We start from the raw sequence: 18548 nt of genomic DNA, 5'->3' as shown, positions 1-18548 counted from the left end.
CGAAATCCATGTTTACAAATAAATATTCTTGACAATTAGGTGTGTTGGTATTCAGCTCTGGTTGTTTTATTGTCTACTGATTTGCTGTTGATGATTTGGCGAATAATTTCACAGAATCGGTCCACTGCTGTTAAATCAGATTGGCTTCGCGAGTAAAACGAAGTAGCTTTCACATGAGTGGGCTTGATAAATGCCGAGCAGAGTTTTATTTTGGTCAGCGTAGAGCTACATCGGTTTGAAGTAAGCTGTGGGGTGCCGTTGTGCGGCCCGACGGTATTGTTGACCGCGCAGCTGCTGGTTTCAAGGACGACATGGCACTTACCTGCAGAGTTGGCGTTGTACGAGTATAATATGGAAAGTCGCCAGCCGATGTTAAAAAATGCGCTAGATATGTAAAATAACGGTCACTAAAAATCCGTTAGATGTCGCTAAACTTTCTTAAGGGCAAAGATATGACGGCGGAATCATTATATTTATTTTCAGCTGTTGGGTATTGCCAGACAATAAAGTACTACAACGCCTAAAACATATTTTTAATGATCCTATTTTGCTTTTATTCCAGCGATATTTTAGGAACCTGGTATGAAACACTACAAATCACATTAAATTTTTTGATAAATGGTACTGAAAGTTTATTATTTTCAACAACAAAATTAGTCTAACATATGCACAGTTAGAAAAATCTGAAAACTAATTTATTTGTAAAGGAAGCTATTAAATGTCCCACTCTGTCGAAATTATACGTGTGCCAAGCTTCCGATCTCAAAAGACAAAATAAAATGTATGCTCTTAGCTATTAAAATTCTGTAGTTGTAACTATGTACTTGAGATTATTAATAAAATAAAATACATACACTGTGACATTTTACACGTGTTACATTGGAAGCCCAAATAATGTAGTTACTCATAACTCCAACTTTTATTATGAGACAAACCCTGAAATCGCGGAAAAAATCGGCTGTTTCGCATAAAAAGACCAATGTCACTCAAAATATATATGGAATAGCTAGTTTTTTGCGATTTCACGGCTGGTCCCATAGCAGAAGTTGTTCGCATTGATGAGTAACTTCGATTCGACTTTTGATGCAAGGCGGCCTCAGTGCCCGACCGGTTCTAGGCACTACAGTCTGGAACCGCGCGATTGCTACGGTCGCAGTTTCAAATCCTGCCTCGGGAATGGATGTGTGTGACGTCCTTAGGTTAGTTAGGTTTAAGTAATTCTAAGTTCTAGGCGACTGATGACCACAGATGTTCAGTCCCATAGTGCTCAGAGCCATTTGAAACATTTATTTTTTTATGCAACATGTCACGATGCATATATTACGCTGCACTTTCAGGAAAGAAAATATAATTATTAGCTAAAAGCTTTTACCTAAATTTCAAAATCATGTAAGAGTCTCCAGAATCATCAATTGCGTTAACTGAAGAAGAAGTTGAAGCCTCTCCAGTTTCTCTTGGTCTTCCTTTGCCAACTTGGTTAATAACATCTTCTGGGAGGTCATAAGGCGAGCAACTCATGTTTTTAGTCTTGAGTTGGTTTCTGATGATAAGAAGAGACTTTACAGTTTGTTCAGAAAGTCTGTTCCGAAGCTTATTTTTCACAATATTCATGGAGCCAAACACCCTTCCTACTTCGGCGTTTGAATGTGGTAAAGATAGAACAGCAATAGCGAAATCACTTAAATCCTTAAGGGTGTTTATTCCAATCGCATATTAGCCCAAAAGCTAATAGTGTCCCCGTTCAGCGGATTCCAATCAACGAAGTGAATAGTTTGCCACTGCTGCAAGATTTTGTCAATTTTTTCGTCAGGGTATCCCATTTCCTTTACGAGATTAGTTAATGACGTGCCTTTTGATTGTTTCAAAGTTTCTTCCTCACTCAAGAGTTTCATTTATTCTAAAGCTTTGTACTGGCTGGAAGTCTGTTTTGGATTTCTGCTCCTAACTTTACGTTAAAATCAATACACCGTTTTTTTATTCCTGCAGTACTAACATTATGATTTACTGGAAGCTTCTGCACGTATGACCCAAAAAGATATCAGAGGTGGGGGACGGGATGAAGGTGATCTCTTATTTTGAGATCTATGTAGTCTTGGTCGGTAGTTGCTGCCGTCGGCAACAGAATTCTTTGGCAGACTGAACGTAACAAAATCAAACAACTTAACTGTTTTACGGGGTTTGCTTTTTCACTCTCAAAGATTTTGGTTGTCTGTTGCACCTCACCAAGAATTGTTTTCAAAAAGTACATATAGAGTCGATTCTGTTCATCAGAGTACATATTATAAAGCCTATCCGCTATGTAACATCGATCTTTAGTAGCCATAAAATGCAATTTTAATTCATCCCACTGGGATAAAACTCTTGCTATAGCCGGTTCGATAGATAGCCATCGTGTGTCAAACGATTTCAGTATTTTTAACTATGCATCACCGCACTTAATTAGCTGAAAAACATTTTTATATTCAATCTGGGGCTTTGACGAGTGTGAGAACCAGGTGTAGGTTTCACGGATCAGAAACTCTATGTTTCGTGGCAAAGTGATTTCTGATGCGTGCGTTACTGGCAACTGTAACGAGTGACATACACAAGGTATCAAAATGAGATGTGGAAGATTGTGTTGCGTTTTCAGAATTGTATACACGCTGTTGCTCGAACCAATCATAACAGCTGTATTATCGGTTCCTATTGCAATTAAATTTTGTAGTTTGAGACCCTCAGCTTTTAAACACTGTAAAAGTGTCGATACCATTCCAGCGGCATCAGAACTCTCCAGGGGGTGCAAAGCTAAAAACGAAGACACTACCTTTTTTTTATTTAAACTGAAATATCTTACGCGATCCCGAGATATTTCCTGATGTGTACAACTGTTGATTCATCTAATAATAAACTATATTTTTTGTCACCTATGTCACTTAAAAGTTCCTTTCTGAAATGAGGTGATGGAATATAATTTATTAGCTCTGTACATTTAGTTCTACGTAATTTCATGTCGTTTGTTGATTTCTAATTCTTAAAGCATTTTTTACACACGTCAGTCAAGTGATCAATGTTGGAAATTGAACTATGTTGAGCAATGTACAACGCTAACGTACACTCAGCTCTTGCATATGAATTACATGTTTTCACTGGTACCGCAGAAAATTTCAGTTGCTTATTTTGAGAAATTTGTTCATATTTTGCTCCATGTTTTTTCGTTTCCAAAAGCTTTTTCAAATCGTTAATTTTTGCATACATTTCGGACTGACAATAGCTACAATAGGCTCTACTTGAGTTACCTGGCACAGGCTTTAACCAATGTTTCAACTCCATGCAGTTTCCCCACTCTTTTCTATAACTCTGGCTGTAGACCTTTCATTTAGGCGGCACTTCCATGATTTTTTTTTATAACTGCGCTAATTCCACACAACTACTATCGTTACACAGTCAAAACCGATACTTTGTAAACAACTGCAAGAACTAACGACACCGCAACACATCGACACAACTAAAATGAATATGACGTTCCAAACAGTCCAGTTCCAATACAGTATTCTTGTTCTTACTCGTTGTTGAGTCACGAAGCTCCTACAGTTTTTCTGCGGGTTCGCTACTGCAGTGCCGCCAAGCGGCTGTTCTGTATAAACGCTGCGAAACGATTGTGCATTTTGTAAATGAAGTGCGAAAGCACATTCAGAATAAAAATGCGGTCGTATTTCGGACTTATTATGGCACTATAAATTGCTGTAGCTTTCAAAACTATCACTTTTTTCGATTTCCAAAGAATGTTGTGAGGAATCTGAAAGATTATTATAGGAATTTAAAAAATGCCCACTTTAACGTATTTACACTTTTAGGCTTGCGAGAAAATGTTTACATTTTCTATTGACTCGTTTGGCATCAGAACTTTGACACTTAATGAGACTAGCTAAAATCTCTTTATCATCTTTTCATGATGTTATTACTGTGTAAATGGCTGACCGTTACTCGGATACAAATAAGCTTGTCGGCTGAAAACTTTTCCAATCTGTACCTATTAATATACTAGTATTTGGTTTCATACTTCAGTTTCATTAAGAAAGAAAAGTAAATACAGCTGTGCATTTTTGTACTAGATTAAGGAAATATGTGGATCTTTTTGTACATAATTAAGATAGCCGTGTATAAGTTTCCATGAAAATTGTTTAAATTAGTGGGTCGTAATAAAGTTCATGATAGCAAGGAAGCGTTTTGAGTCGCAATTGACTACATTATGCAAGTATAAATGGAGAGTTAATTAAAGTCTCTAGCGGATACTGGTGGTGTAAAATTATTTTTCGGTACAATATGCATGCATTGAGTTTTTTTCCATAGAGTAATATTTTATTTTCCGTCCCAAGAAGGGGAATTAGGGAAGTAAAGGAATGTTGATATTTATTAGGAAGAGAAAATTAGCACAACACTGAGGATGTAGCGGTGGTCCGTAGCTGAAAGTGACTGAGTTTTAAGAGCGACTCATATGCAAAAGATTTAAAAGGTAACCTAGTCTTGACTGCATAAAAAGTCGCTAGAAGTCGCGATTTTTTTTCCGCTAGAGCCACAATTTTGCCCGCTAAAAGTTCATAAAATCCGCTAGTTATAGCGACTTTGTCGCTAGAACGGCAACACTGCTTACCTGTTGCTGTTATCACACTCCGTCTGCACGTGGCCTCTATGCTTTTAGTTGGATGTATTACGCATTGCTCTTGACCTTGACTAATTTGTAACATTTGGGAAATCTTAGCGTTATTACAGCTGCTTTCAGTTTGTGTAGGAAAACCGTGCGGGGTCGGTATATCGGTGTCTGTAAGATTTTTCTCTGTATTGAATAAACGGTGAAGTGAATATAAAATATCCTCTTCCTCTTGCTTAGTCTTTCGCGAAAACAATTTGGAACTGTTTTTGGTATTGCCCTGACGGACTGTCTCGCTAGACAAAACTGGCTGATCGTATAAAATAAAATCATGTTCACATAAAATGACATCTGCATATATACCGGTCTTCTAAATATGCTTACTACGACGTTGCTTTCGTGTCTTAAGCTTTTCTGTACAGGTGCTAAAAGTATTACTCTGAGCGGTTTGACAAATTTTATGAAAGATGCTGTTAATTGTAGTTCTCTAACGTAATCAGAGTGAATATGCTGTTCGTAAGAATTAGAAGTGGCCTGTTGAAATACACTCCTGGAAATTGAAATAAGAACACCGTGAATTCATTGTCCCAGGAAGGGGAAACTCTATTGACACATTCCTGGGGTCAGATACATCACATGATCACACTGACAGAACCACAGGCACATAGACACAGGCAACAGAGCATGCACAATGTCGGCACTAGTACAGTGTATATCCACCTTTCGCAGCAATGCAGGCTGCTATTCTCCCATGGAGACGATCGTAGAGATGCTGGATGTAGTCCTGTGGAACGGCTTGCCATGCCATTTCCACCTGGCGCCTCAGTTGAACCAGCGTTCGTGCTGGACGTGCAGACCGCGTGAGACGACGCTTCATCCAGTCCCAAACATGCTCAATGGGGGACAGATCCGGAGATCTTGCTCGCCAGGGTAGTTGACTTACACCTTCTAGAGCACGTTGGGTGGCACGGGATACATGCGGACGTGCATTGTCCTGTTGGAACAGCAAGTTCCCTTGCCGGTCTAGGAATGGTAGAACGATGGGTTCGATGACGGTTTGGATGTACCGTGCACTATTCAGTGTCCCCTCGACGATCACCAGTGGTGTACGGCCAGTGTAGGAGATCGCTCCCCACACCATGATGCCGGGTGTTGGCCCTGTGTGCCTCGGTCGTATGCAGTCCTGATTGTGGCGCTCACCTGCACGGCGCCAAACACGCATACGACCATCATTGGCACCAAGGCAGAAGCGACTCTCATCGCTGAAGACGACACGTCTCCATTCGTCCCTCCATTCACGCCTGTCGCGACACCACTGGAGGCGGGCTGCACGATGTTGGGGCGTGAGCGGCAGACGGCCTAACGGTGTGCGGGACCGTAGCCCAGCTTCATGGAGACGGTTGCGAATGGTCCTCGCCGATACCCCAGGAGCAACAGTGTCCCTAATTTGCTGGGAAGTGGCGGTGCGGTCCCCTACGGCACTGCGTAGGATCCTACGGTCTTGGCGTGCATCCGTGCGTCGCTGCGGTCCGGTCCCAGGTCGACGGGCACGTGCACCTTCCGCCGACCACTGGCGATAACATCGATGTACTGTGGAGACCTCACGCCCCACGTGTTGAGCAATTCGGCGGTACGTCCACCCGGCCTCCCGCATGCCCACTATACGCCCTCGCTCAAAGTCCGTCAACTGCACATACGGTTCACGTCCACGTTGTCGCGGCATGCTACCAGTGTTAAAGACTGCGATGGAGCTCCGTATGCCACGGCAAACTGGCTGACACTGTCGGCGGCGGTGCACAAATGCTGCGCAGCTAGCGCCATTCGACGGCCAGCACCGCGGTTCCTGGTGTGTCCGCTGTGCCGTGCGTGTGATCATTGCTTGTACAGCCCTCTCGCAGTGTCCGGAGCAAGTATGGTGGGTCTGACACACCGGTGTCAATGTGTTCTTTTTTCCATTTCCAGGAGTGTAAATTCGAACTGTTGTGACCATCATTCTTACAAGCTGTGTTATCAGATTGTGCTGGGTTATTGTCGATAATAAAACTCTGTTTGCTCAAAATAATGTCCCCATCCTTGCTGAAATTCTGAATGTGACTTCCATGAAGCTGCTGTGTTTTATTTTCTGTAGTAATGAACATCGTCTTTTTGTGGCTGTTAATTGTGCGTTCTGACTAGGTTGTCGTAATTATATGTTGCTGCTTTGAAAGAGATAAATGGAATGTAGATATTCTGTGTGGTTTCACAGGAACACGTAGCAATAGTAGATCGAATAGAGGTGTTAGAAAAAATTTGCTTCTCAGAATGGGCTGCTAAGTACGTTAGTGGGCTGTGAGGGGTATACGTAGTTTGCTTTTGGGAGTATTGGTTGCACAATTCAAACATTCAGTGGAAGAGAAATCGTCTTGTTCTTCAAAAAATTTAGAGTTGTGACGTAGTGACAATGTAATATTTCTGGTATGCGTCACGGAAGGAAACAAACTCTGTACTTTGTTGGGACTGATAACGAACTGTGCTACAACAACAGGTTTATGAGGGACAGACAACTCTTTTAAAAGTTTAATATATTGTCGATGGCCAGTGTCCTTCAATTTTTAAGGCGTACTTTTGTTGCAGCCATTGTTAGTTACTTGCACACTAATTTACACTGCTAAGCTGCCATAACTCTGCAATGCTTTGCAGCATATATCGGTTGCTACCTGTCATCCGAGACTTCTTACCATAATGCCAGTATAGTTCAGGAATTCTGGCACTTACTAATCTGGTAATCTACGAAAACCAAAATAATGAAATAATTTCCTTGTGCAACCAAGTCGACACCAGTGACGATAAATTCACAACAGTGAGGCGGTAAACACCAGAATAGTGAAAGAATTCAACTCACAGACGGGAACTGTAGTGATGGCGTCACACTTGGCATGAGCTTTGTGCATTGACGGCTATCGTCTAAATCTGTGTGAGCTGTCACAAGTCAAAATTTACTTTGGCAACACCAAGCAAATTCACGTCCTACTCAACTTTACTTGCCCAGGCGTTCCTGAATTAATGTTCCGTACCTGTGGAGCTGACGTTCAACGCACGTCCGGTCACTCCAACTGCCAGCCGCGTTCCCCTCCGCCAGTGGTGCGTCACCTCCACTGCTGCCCGTCCTGGGCTTTACTGACGTCACACCATCCACAGCATCCAATTTCCTAATTGTTAATGGATTTAATAGCTTACATCCATTGTTCCATTGTAGACACTCTGAGAGTGAGATCTGACAGAGTTTCTCCTACCTCCTAACCTTATCATGCACTATTTTTCGGAAGCCTTTCTACGCTCCCTTGGACCCTCTATCAATTCATACCGAAGGGGTGTCCAGTTCTGCAGACAAAGTAGTAATTTTGGTTTGGACACAGGTACAACTCCACAAGGTTTCGAGTCTACGTCGCAAATCACTTTGCGTTTTTGCGGTCCACACTTACCATCTATGCGCACTGCTCTGCCTCATTTGAATTCAGATCAGGAAACTGAATTAAAATTCAATTATCTCGTGGTTTTCCGTTCGGATGACGATACTGTTCTCAGCCAAATTATTGTAATAAAATTTTCTCTACATGTAGATATGATTACACCTGTTTATTTCTCTGCATTGTTTTAATTTGTTGGTGATTTGGCAAGGAGAGCTGTGAGCGTGCGCAGTGGACAAGACATGACACTGCCATACCGTACTTCGACACCGAACTGACCTCATCACTCCGGCCCGTGCGTCTCTAATGTGTGCAGGGTATACTAAATCAGGCGAACGCCTGTCTTAGAGTTTTAAGTATTACCCCGAAATATTAGAGACACGACATCCTTTTTCTGCAGGTACGAGTCTCGAAGGTTCTTGATGCTGCGTCGTTCGTGTGCACGCACCTTCAAAGCGAGTGCATCAGTCGATGGGGACCAGTTACGTAGCTGGAGGTAAACTGTTTGAACACTTTCTGTAAGTTTTCCAAAACGTGTTTTTGTGTCCTTGCTATCTTCTGTTGGACATTCATTTCTCGCCGGCCGCGGTGGCCGTGCGGTTCTAGCGCTGCAGTCCGGAACCGCGGGGTTGCTACGGTCGCAGGTTCGAATCCTGCCTCGGGCATGGATGTGTGTGATGTTCTTAGGTTAGTTAGGTTTAAGTAGTTCTAAGTTCTATGGGACTGATGACCTAAGATGTTAAGTCCCATAGTGCTCAGAACCATTTGAACCATTCATTTCTCCTGCGCGTATCTCATTAAACGTTATACGTTTTCTTGGTAATTATGTTGACTGACTAAAACTTTGTGTAGGTGATCAGTTACGGCTGTTAAGGATTTGTAGAAATGCATTTTATTTGCCATTAACTGTATATATAATATTCATTCTTTACCTGTTTCTGTTAAATAAAGTATCATCAACTGGAAGAAAATAGTTTGGTCTGATATTCTGTACGCACATTCTTTGCTTTCTAGGTAGTAGCGTAGAACTGTATAGAAGACCTTTCGGATGCCAAGAATATGACTTCCACTAACGTTGCAAAATCAAGAACTGCAGGTCTCACGGACGTAATAGATGAGTCGTATTTTGCTCCTTTCGTGATTTTTTAGGAGGAATTCTCTGGTAGACACGTGTCATACAATAAATTAGGGACTATGTTGTTTATCTACCATTCCGTGCTCTTTGGTCCAACCTTTCTTAAAAACTGGAACAGTCTGCGCTTCTTTCCAAGTGCATGGAATTTGTCGTTATTGCTTACAATGAATCCTAAAAAAGTCATTCTTTGCCATAGCTAATTTCTTAACTGACATAAGGCCTCATATCAGATGTCACGTGTCATTTTCGCGCCAATGCGACGTTCCAAAAGTCGAGTTATATCACATAGGTTCCCGTGAAGGAACTTCATAACATGCAGTTTATTGCACACCATTTTGAAGTTTGATATCAACGAGCTATGAAATTTATGCGATTTCAATCTTTCTCGGCGTATTCCACTGATGAAGTCTTCTCGGGTTATCAGCCGAGTAGTGGCGTCGTCTTGTCGCAACGTTTCAATGAGTTTCGTACCAATCATCTTCTGTTCGCCAGAAGATGATGGGTACGATACTCATTGAAACGTTGCGACAAGACGACGCCACCACTCGGCTGATACCCCGAGAAGAATTCATCAGCTATTAAACTGTCGGTGTTTTGGTGCAAAACATCTTACCTCGAAACACTTCTAGCACAGTTGTTCTTTTCGTTCTTTTGATTACGTTCAGTTTTCTTTCCTGAGAATGATTACGGCTATTTCTAAGTCTCCTAAGCACTTCGCCTGACAACTTGCAGCGTATGTACTGAGCAGCGCAATCCAGATTCCCATCCCTCACTGCGGGTCCGGGGGTCAGAATAGGCCCGTGGTATTCCTGCCTGTCGTAAGAGGCGACTAAAAGTAGTCTCAACTGTTTCGGCCTTTAATGTGATGGTCCCCATCGGGGTTTGACCTCCATTTTTCCAAATTCAACAGAAGTACGAGCCTTTAGGGGAAGGACACCGTACGTGGTGCCCCTTCAGTCCTCTGTGCCCTAAGACCTTGGCACTCTTTATCGTCTTGGCGTTGTAACTGCACCTTCCATCCCTTATTTTGGGCATACACCCCTGATGGATTGTGTAAGTTACATCATTAGTGCGTCACCATCTGCACCCACGATACCTATGGACTTGCCATGGCACCCAAAATCCAGCACGGTAGCCAGCCCATTGTGGTGGGGTCGTCATGTACCCTCTAGGTTGTAGCCCCCTGACAACACAGGGATCGTACAGCCGATGCCTGAGCTGACACCTCCACACGTAAGTCAGGGAGTAGATGCTCGTCTCTATGGGGCATCGGGACTCCCGGCAACGGCCATCCAGCCAGGTGGCCTTTGCTGTGGCTGGGTGGCGCCCGTGGGGAGAGCCCCTGGTCGGAGTGGATGGCATCGGGGCGGATACCCCGCAATGAAGCAGGTAAAGTCTCAATCCGGTGGCCGCACGACCACCAACGTCTCTAAGCGCGGTAAAGTAGAATTTAACGCTGTGGCATGTAACCCCAAATCGTTCCCTTCCCTAGTCACGCCCTGGGAGGGACGCAGGGCTGCGCACAGACAGGAGCCGTATTCACCGCAATACCTTGTGTGCAGCAGAACTGATGGGAATTCCTTTTTGGGGACTAAGCCCCTGTTCTTTGTGAACCATCTTGAAGATAAGTTCGGGGAAGTGGCATCTCTTTCCAAAATGCGGAGTGGGGCCATTTTGATACAAGCAGCTTCCTCTGCACAGTCAAGGGCGTTACTCGCCTGTGAGAAGCTTGGTGACATACCCGTTAACGTCACTCCCCATCAGTCACTAAATTTGGTCCAGGGGATTATCTTTCATAAAGATCTTCTGCTACAGTCTGATGACGAGATACGGGAGAACCTGGCACAACGGGGTGTACACTTCGTTCGTCGTGTCTTTAGGGGACCCAAGGATAATAGGATCGCTACCGGTGATTTCATCCTGGCCTTCGAGGGCGACTGCTTGCCCGAGAAGGTCAAGGTTATGATCTACGAGTGCGATGTCAAGCCCTATGTCCCGCCTCCTGTGCGATGCTTCCAGTGCTGGAAATTCGGACACATGTCCTCCAGATGCACTGCCAGCCCCACATGTCGAGATTGTGGAGGACCTTCGCATCCCAATGCAATGTGTGCTCCGCCTCCCACCTGCGTTAACTGTGGGGAGCATCATTCTCCCTGCTCGCCAGACTGTGCAGTCTGCCAACGAGAGCGGAAGATACAAGAAATTAAGACCTTGGACCGGTTAACTTACCAAGAGGCGAGGAAGAAATTAGAACTGCGCAACCCCACACCTATGTTGAGGAGTTATGCTGCTGTAACACTGCCGCCACCAGTTCCTGCAAAGACTCCTTTCACAGTTGGCCCACCGAACAGTCACGTTACACCTGCCCCACCACAGATGGGGGCCACTCTCTCTTCCACTACTCCCAAAACACCCAGTTTGGGAGCAGAGCACCCCGAACAACTGGGGTCATCAGTCCCCACCTCTCAGCCAGAGAGGCGACAGCACTCTCCGGCTACTTAGCCAGGGAAGCAACAGCCTCCTCCGGCCTCACTTGTTCGGAAGGGATCCCTTGGGCGAGTCCCTTCCAAGGACTTCCCCAGTGTCTCACAAGACACTAGCCAGTGGCTGAAGAAGCCACCAGCTGCTGGTCGAAGGGCTTCACGCTCTTCGTCTGTTCCTGATAATGCGTCAGGAATGCCCTCCCAGCATGCAAACCCTCCTCCGAAAGACAACAGAGAGAAGAGGAAGATCTGTAAGAAGGATAAGGGCCCAGTGGTTCCTGCACCACCACTTTCTGTCAGCTCAGCCTCTGAGAATGAGGTCGAGCTCTTTGCGTCTTCTGATGAACTGGATCTCGCAGTCTCCTCAGAAACGATGGACGTAGCGACGTCCGTCACTCAGTCAATGGCAGCACATGACCCTGCAACGTAATTTGCCTTTTCAGTGCCTGCATGCCCCTACAGGACACGCTTTGTACGATCCTTCAGTGGAATTGTGGCGGTTATTTTATCCATCTACCTGAGTTACATCAGCTTCTAAGCATGACACCTGCTTTATGCATTGCCCTCCAGGAAACCCGGTTCCCGGCAATGCAGACCCCTGTCCTTCATGGATACAGGGGCTACTATTGCAACCGTAGCACTTACAATTGTGTGTCAGGTGGAGCCTGCGTGTATGTCCTTACCTCTGTATATAGTGCTCCTGTGCCCCTTCAAACATCATTGGAAGCTGTGGCTGTCCACGTAAGGACTACCCAGGACATAACCATCTGCAGTGTCTATCTCCCATAGGTGGTACAGTCTCCCTGACCGAATTGGCGGCACTTGTCACCCAACTTCCCACGCCTTTTCTTCTCCGGGGGGATTTTAACGCCCACAATCCCCTGTGGGGTGGAATGAAGATTACTGGCCGAGGCAGAGATGTCGAGAATCTCATCTCCCAACTCGACCTCTGCCACTTAAACACTGGCGCCACCACACATTTCAGTGTGGCGCATGGTACGTTCTCTGCCACAGATCTGTCGTTGTGCAGCCCAGGGCTTGTACCATTGGTCCACTGGAGAGTGCATCCTGACCTGTGTGGTAGTGACCATTTTCCCATCTATTTGTCACTGCCCCATTGTCATTCTTCTGGGCCCCTGCCCTGCTGGGGTCTCAACAGGGCTGACTGGCCGGCTTTTACTTCCGCTGCCACCATTGCGTCTCCCCCACAGGGTGACATTGACGAGGTGGTCCTTGTATTGACCACGTCAATCATTTCTGCGGCCGAGGCTGCCGTCCCCCGCTCTTCTGGAGTCCCTCAGAGGAAGCTGTACCCTGGTGGTCACCGGAGATTGCTGAGGCTATTCGCGACCGTAGGCGTGCTCTCCAGCGTCATAGGCCGCACCCGTCTCTGGAGACCCTCATCGCCTTTAAGAGGCTCCGTGCCTTGGCCCGTCGTCTTATTGCACGGCGTAAGCAGGAGGGCTGGGAGAGGTATGTCTCATCCTTGGGCTCCCGTGTCTCCCCCTCGCTCGTGTGGTCCCGGATCCGGCGGATTTATGGATACGAGACCCCTACGGGTGTCCCTGGCATCTCCCTGGACGGCGCTGTCTGCACGGACGCTGCCGCCATTGCTGACCACCTTGCCGCGCACTTTGCTACGAGCTCTGCGTCTGCAACTTACCCCCACGCCTTTCGCTCTGTAAAGGAGCGAGCCGAGCAGACGCCGTTATCGTTCCACTCGCGTCGTTCCGAAAAATACAATGCTCCGTTCAGCGAGAGGGAATTCCTCGCTGCCCTCGCTGATTGACCTGATGCAGCACCAGGACCAGACTGCATCCACGTGCAGATGCTGAAGCATCTCTCCAGGGACTGCCAGAGACACATCCTCACCATCTTTAACCGCATTTGGAGCGAGGGCGTGTTCCCGTCGCAATGGCGAGAGGGTGTTATTGACCCCATCTTGAAGCCCGGTGGGGACCTACGCGGTGGACAGCTATCGTCCCATTACCCCCACCAACGTTTTGTGCAAATTTCTCGATCGTATGGTGGGGCGGCGTTTGTGTTGGGTCCTTGAGTCGCGCGGTCTCCTCACTCCCTCCCAGGGTGGCTTCCGTCGGGGCCGGTCTGCTGCAGACAATTTGGTGTGGTTGGAACCTGCTATCCGTACGGCCTTTGCCCGACGTCAGCATCTCGTTGCTGTATTTTGTGATCTGCGAAAGGCGTATGACATCACATGGAGGCATCACATCCTTGCTACGTTGCATGCGTGGGGTCTTCGTGGTCAGCTCCCAGCTGTTCTTCAAACCTTTTTATTGCGCCGCTCTTTCCGGGTGCAAGTCGGTGCCGCCTCTAGTTCCTCTTATATACAGGGAAATGTGGTCCTGCAGGGCTCGGTGTTGAGCGTCTCCTTATTTCTAGTGGCCATTAATAGTCTGGCTGCAGACGTGGGGTCGTCGGTGTCTCCTTCTTTGTATGCCGACGACTTCTGCATCTCATTTAGCTCAACGACTATGGGAGTCGCCGAACGCAGGCTGCAAGTAGCCGTTCGCAAGGCAGCGTCATGGGCTGTGACTCATGGATTTCAGTTCTCTGCAGCCAAGACTCGAGTTATGCACTTCTGCAGGCGTCGGACGGTCCACCCTCATCCTGAACTTTACCTCGACGGCCACCTACTTGAAGTGGTGGACACTAGCCGCTTCTTAGGACTCGTCTTTGATGCCCAGCTCACATGGGTTCCTCTTATTACTCAGCTGAAGCAAAAGTGCTGGCGGCACCTCGACCCCCTCCGCTGCCTGAGCCACACTTCTTGGGGTGCAGATCGCTGCACGCTGTTGTGATTGTGTAGAGCCCTTGTGCAGTCCAGGCTTGATTATGGGAGCCTGGCCTATGGGTCTGCATCGCTCTCAGTGTTGACATTGTTGGACCCCATACACCACTGTGGGGTTCTGCTTGCAACTGGCGCTTTCCGTACAAGCCCCGTGGATAGTCTGCTGCTGGAGGCCGGGGTTCCCCTGCTGCGGATTTGCCACCATCAACTGCTCGCCGACTATGCTGTCCACATGCATTGCTCGCGGGGCCATCCCAATCATCGCCTGCTTTTCCCTGCCATGGTCCTCCATCTGTCCGAACGGCGACCTAGGTCTGGGATTTCCATTGCTGTCTGCGTCCAGTCCCTGCTGTCGGAACTGGGGTCATTCCCTCTTCTGCCTCCCTTCCGGGTCCATGCACCTATGCCTCCCTGGTGTATGCCCCGGTCGTCCGTCCGTCCGGACTTGGCACGGGGACCCAAGGACTTGGTTCCGCCTGTGGCCCTCTGTCGCCGTTTTCTTGCGCTCCTCGCCTCATTTTCGGGCTATGAGACTGTCTACACTGATGGTTCCCTGGTTGATGGTCGTACTGCCTACGCTTTTCCTCATGCTGCCCATGTTGAACAGCGCTCCTTGCCAGCTGGCTGCAGTATTTTTACTGCAGAGCTGGTGGCCATATTGCGCGCTCTTGAGTATCTGTGTTCCTGCTCAGGTACGTCCATCGTCATCTGCAGTGACTCCCTGAGCAGCCTCCAGGCTATCGACCGCTGCTATACCTCTTCTCCTCTGGTTTCATCTATTCAGGAGTCCGTTTCTGCCATTACCCATTCTGGTCGTTTGGTGGTCTTTGTTTGGACGCCAGGTCATGTTGGCATCCCGGAGAACGAACGTGTCGACAGGCTGACCAAAGGGGCGATCGATGACCCAGCTTTGGAGATCGGCCTCCCAGCTCGTGATCTGCAGTTGGTGTTGCGCCGTAAGGTGCTTGGGATGTTGAATGATGAGTGGCGTGGCCTGACATCCCCGAATAAACTGCAGGCTGTTAAGGAGACGACTGATGTGTGGCAGTCGTCCATGCAGGCTTCTCGCAGGGACTCTGTCGTCCTGTGTCGGCTCCGCATTGGCCATACCTACCTGACGCACGACCATCTTTTGCATCAGGAGAATCCCCGCTGTGTCGGTGTGGGACCCGACTGATGGTCGCCCACATTTTGTTGGAGTGTCTCCGACTGCGCACCCTCCGGCAGTCTTTTAATCTCCTGGGCACATTGCCTTTTGTTTTATGCGACGATGCCTCCATGGCTCACAACGTTTCAAATTCTATCTGTGGTAGTCCTTTTTATGGTTCCATTTAGGGAAGTCCTTCACCTTTCCCTTTCCGTGTGTCTTGTCGTCGAGTCTCTCATAATGGGTTGCAGATTTTGGTGTGTAGTGGGATGGTTGACTCTTTCCCATTTTTTTTTTTTTTTTGTTCTCGTGGTCAGTCAGCCAGTCTCCGGCCATCTTCTTTTCGTCTGTTTCTTTCTGTCTGGTGTTCATCGGTACTGTTCTTGTCTGTAGTGTTCGTTGCTGCATTTGTGTTCTTTTAGTGGCTGGGCGGGGGGGAGTCTCCTTCCCCCTGGGGTTTTACCTGCTCCGCAAATTTTCGTCTTGCCTGTTTTTGGAATGGGGGACTGTTGACCTTCGCTGTTTAGTCCCCCTTAAACATCATAACAACCACCACCACCAACACCACCAGATTCCCATCGCGAACCTATTTTCATCTGCAGCCTACCCAGCACTCTAGTTCCGATTCCACGCAATCGAATTATTTATGCTTCTCTGGATCTTGCAGCAACAGCAACTTCAGTGCTGTGAGAACTGTGCATTATTCACCCACGTACATGCACCCATGGAGAACAAAGGACCAGGCCCTTTTTACTGGCTGGAACCGCAGCACGAAAGATCCCAGCCATTGCAACAGGCTCGTAGGATACCACAGTACTCATAGAATTCTCCAAATCGTTAGAATTCATGAAAACAAGCTGCATCATGTATGAACGGACGGACACATCCGTTTTGCTTCGAGTTTTGTCACCATTATCACTGCCACTGTTCACATGAAACAGTTTTTGGTATGATTACTTTGTGAGTTAACGAACATTGTGCTCTCATTTAAATATACGGCCGAAAGGGTCAACCTACAGTAATTGTGAAACAAAACCTGTCGTACAGGAGTGTGTGCCACAAAGGGCGCAGATTGACCATGATACGGGGAAACTCACAGGCGTCTATTGTCTGTTGAAGCCTAAGTGCTGTAGCGTGCGATTGTGACAGACGAGAACCTACGTCATAGGAAACCCAGAAGAAGACGTTTGTGGCCGGGGAGACGTAGCAGTGTTAAATATGGCGGACCTAAGACCGGCCATAAAGGGAAACATTTATGGAAAATATCTAATTCTATAGTAGTTCAGGGAATGAAGCCACAGTAATTTTAATCTGGCATCCTCCATAAATTTTCATGGTGATCCAAATAAACCTTGAATATTGATCAAATCTGTAGGGTTTACCGTTAAAGTGAAATTAACAAATTTTGTAACAAAGACCTGAATGGTACACTTTGAACGCTTTGGTCGATCATAAAGATCGTCATTTCATATAAAAGAGCATCACTAAAATGACAAATGTTGTAAATATCAACTCTGTATCATAATTTGTATAAATGATATACTAAATTTAAACTATCAATATTTTCAGTTAAGCATCAGAACATCATTTCCTCCACTCAAGCCGGCCGCGGTGGTCTAGCGGTTCTAGGCGCTCAGTCCGGAACCGCGTGACTGCTACGGTCGCAGGTTCGAATCCTGCCTCGGGCATGGATGTGTATGATGTCCTTAGGTTAGTTAGGTTTAAGTAGTTCTAAGTTCTAGGGGACTGATGACCACAGATGTTAAGTCCCATAGTGCTCAGAGCCATTTGAACCATGTTTTTGGGAAACGTGGCCAGGGACGGGCAGAGGGGTAGTTCTGGTGCAGACGTGAAAGCGGACAGTTTTGCTGGAGACACCAGAGGGTACAGCTTTCATTGAGACGCGAAAGCGGACAGTCGGTCTTTTGGCAGCTAGGAAGAAAAACGACTTAGAAAATTTCGCGTCGTGTGGTATCGCGGGACTATGTCTTTGAGCAGTGAGCAGCCACGCGCCTGGTGTGAAATCTAACTTTTCGTGTAAATACCGAGGAGGAGTACTGGACTTGTGTTTCGCGATGAGGTTGTGAATGGTCGAACTGTGTAAAATGGATATGCGCCCGAGTGTAATAGTAATTCTAAATACGACCACATTCGCTATTACTTTTCCTTCTGAATAAACCTTATTCTAACCAAATTGCAACTGTGTGGCATCCTTCATTTATGGGTCGTTAAATTAGCTCCCGATAATATTATTACTGTTATTTATATTACATTAATTTATTTCATACAATTTCGCAAACTTGCCATCAGCCATACACTTTAACCAAAGGATTACAAGTGTCTAATTTAGGGCGTGTAATGCGACACGTGCGGTTCAACCCCTAGACGGGTTTGAGCCAAGACATTTCGACGATGAGGAACCGCATGTGAGCCCGAACATGTTTGTGATATTAGTTCGCAACTTTTACCCTAAGTATGTCGGAACGAGAATTATTACATTACTGACGTAGGCAGAGCACCTGAAATTGTCCCTCTGCCAACACAACAAAGTCTGCACTGGACACAGTTAGACGTACGTATTCGGTTTTTGACGTCAGTGTGCAGAATTTTATCCCTATTACAGTTTTACAAAGTAAATATTTCCCATGGCTAAATCTATTCTTATGGAAATGAAGAAGACAGAAATTGTGGAAAGGAACAGCCAATCTGTCGCAGTAGACTTTAGAGATAATGGCATATCACTCTAGTTAGTAAACACCTTTAGCTACGTAGGTAGTAAAATCACCTCACACGGAAAAATTGCAGCAGACATAAACAGCAGGACTGCACATGCAAGGACAGTCTATTACGTGTGAAATGTGTTATTCACATCAAGGAACCTAAATATAGGTAATGACATGA

Source organism: Schistocerca americana, chromosome 7 (genome assembly GCF_021461395.2).
Source record: "Schistocerca americana isolate TAMUIC-IGC-003095 chromosome 7, iqSchAmer2.1, whole genome shotgun sequence".
NCBI classification, from domain to species: Eukaryota; Metazoa; Arthropoda; class Insecta; order Orthoptera; family Acrididae; genus Schistocerca; species Schistocerca americana.
This window is presented reverse-complemented; position numbering follows the sequence as displayed.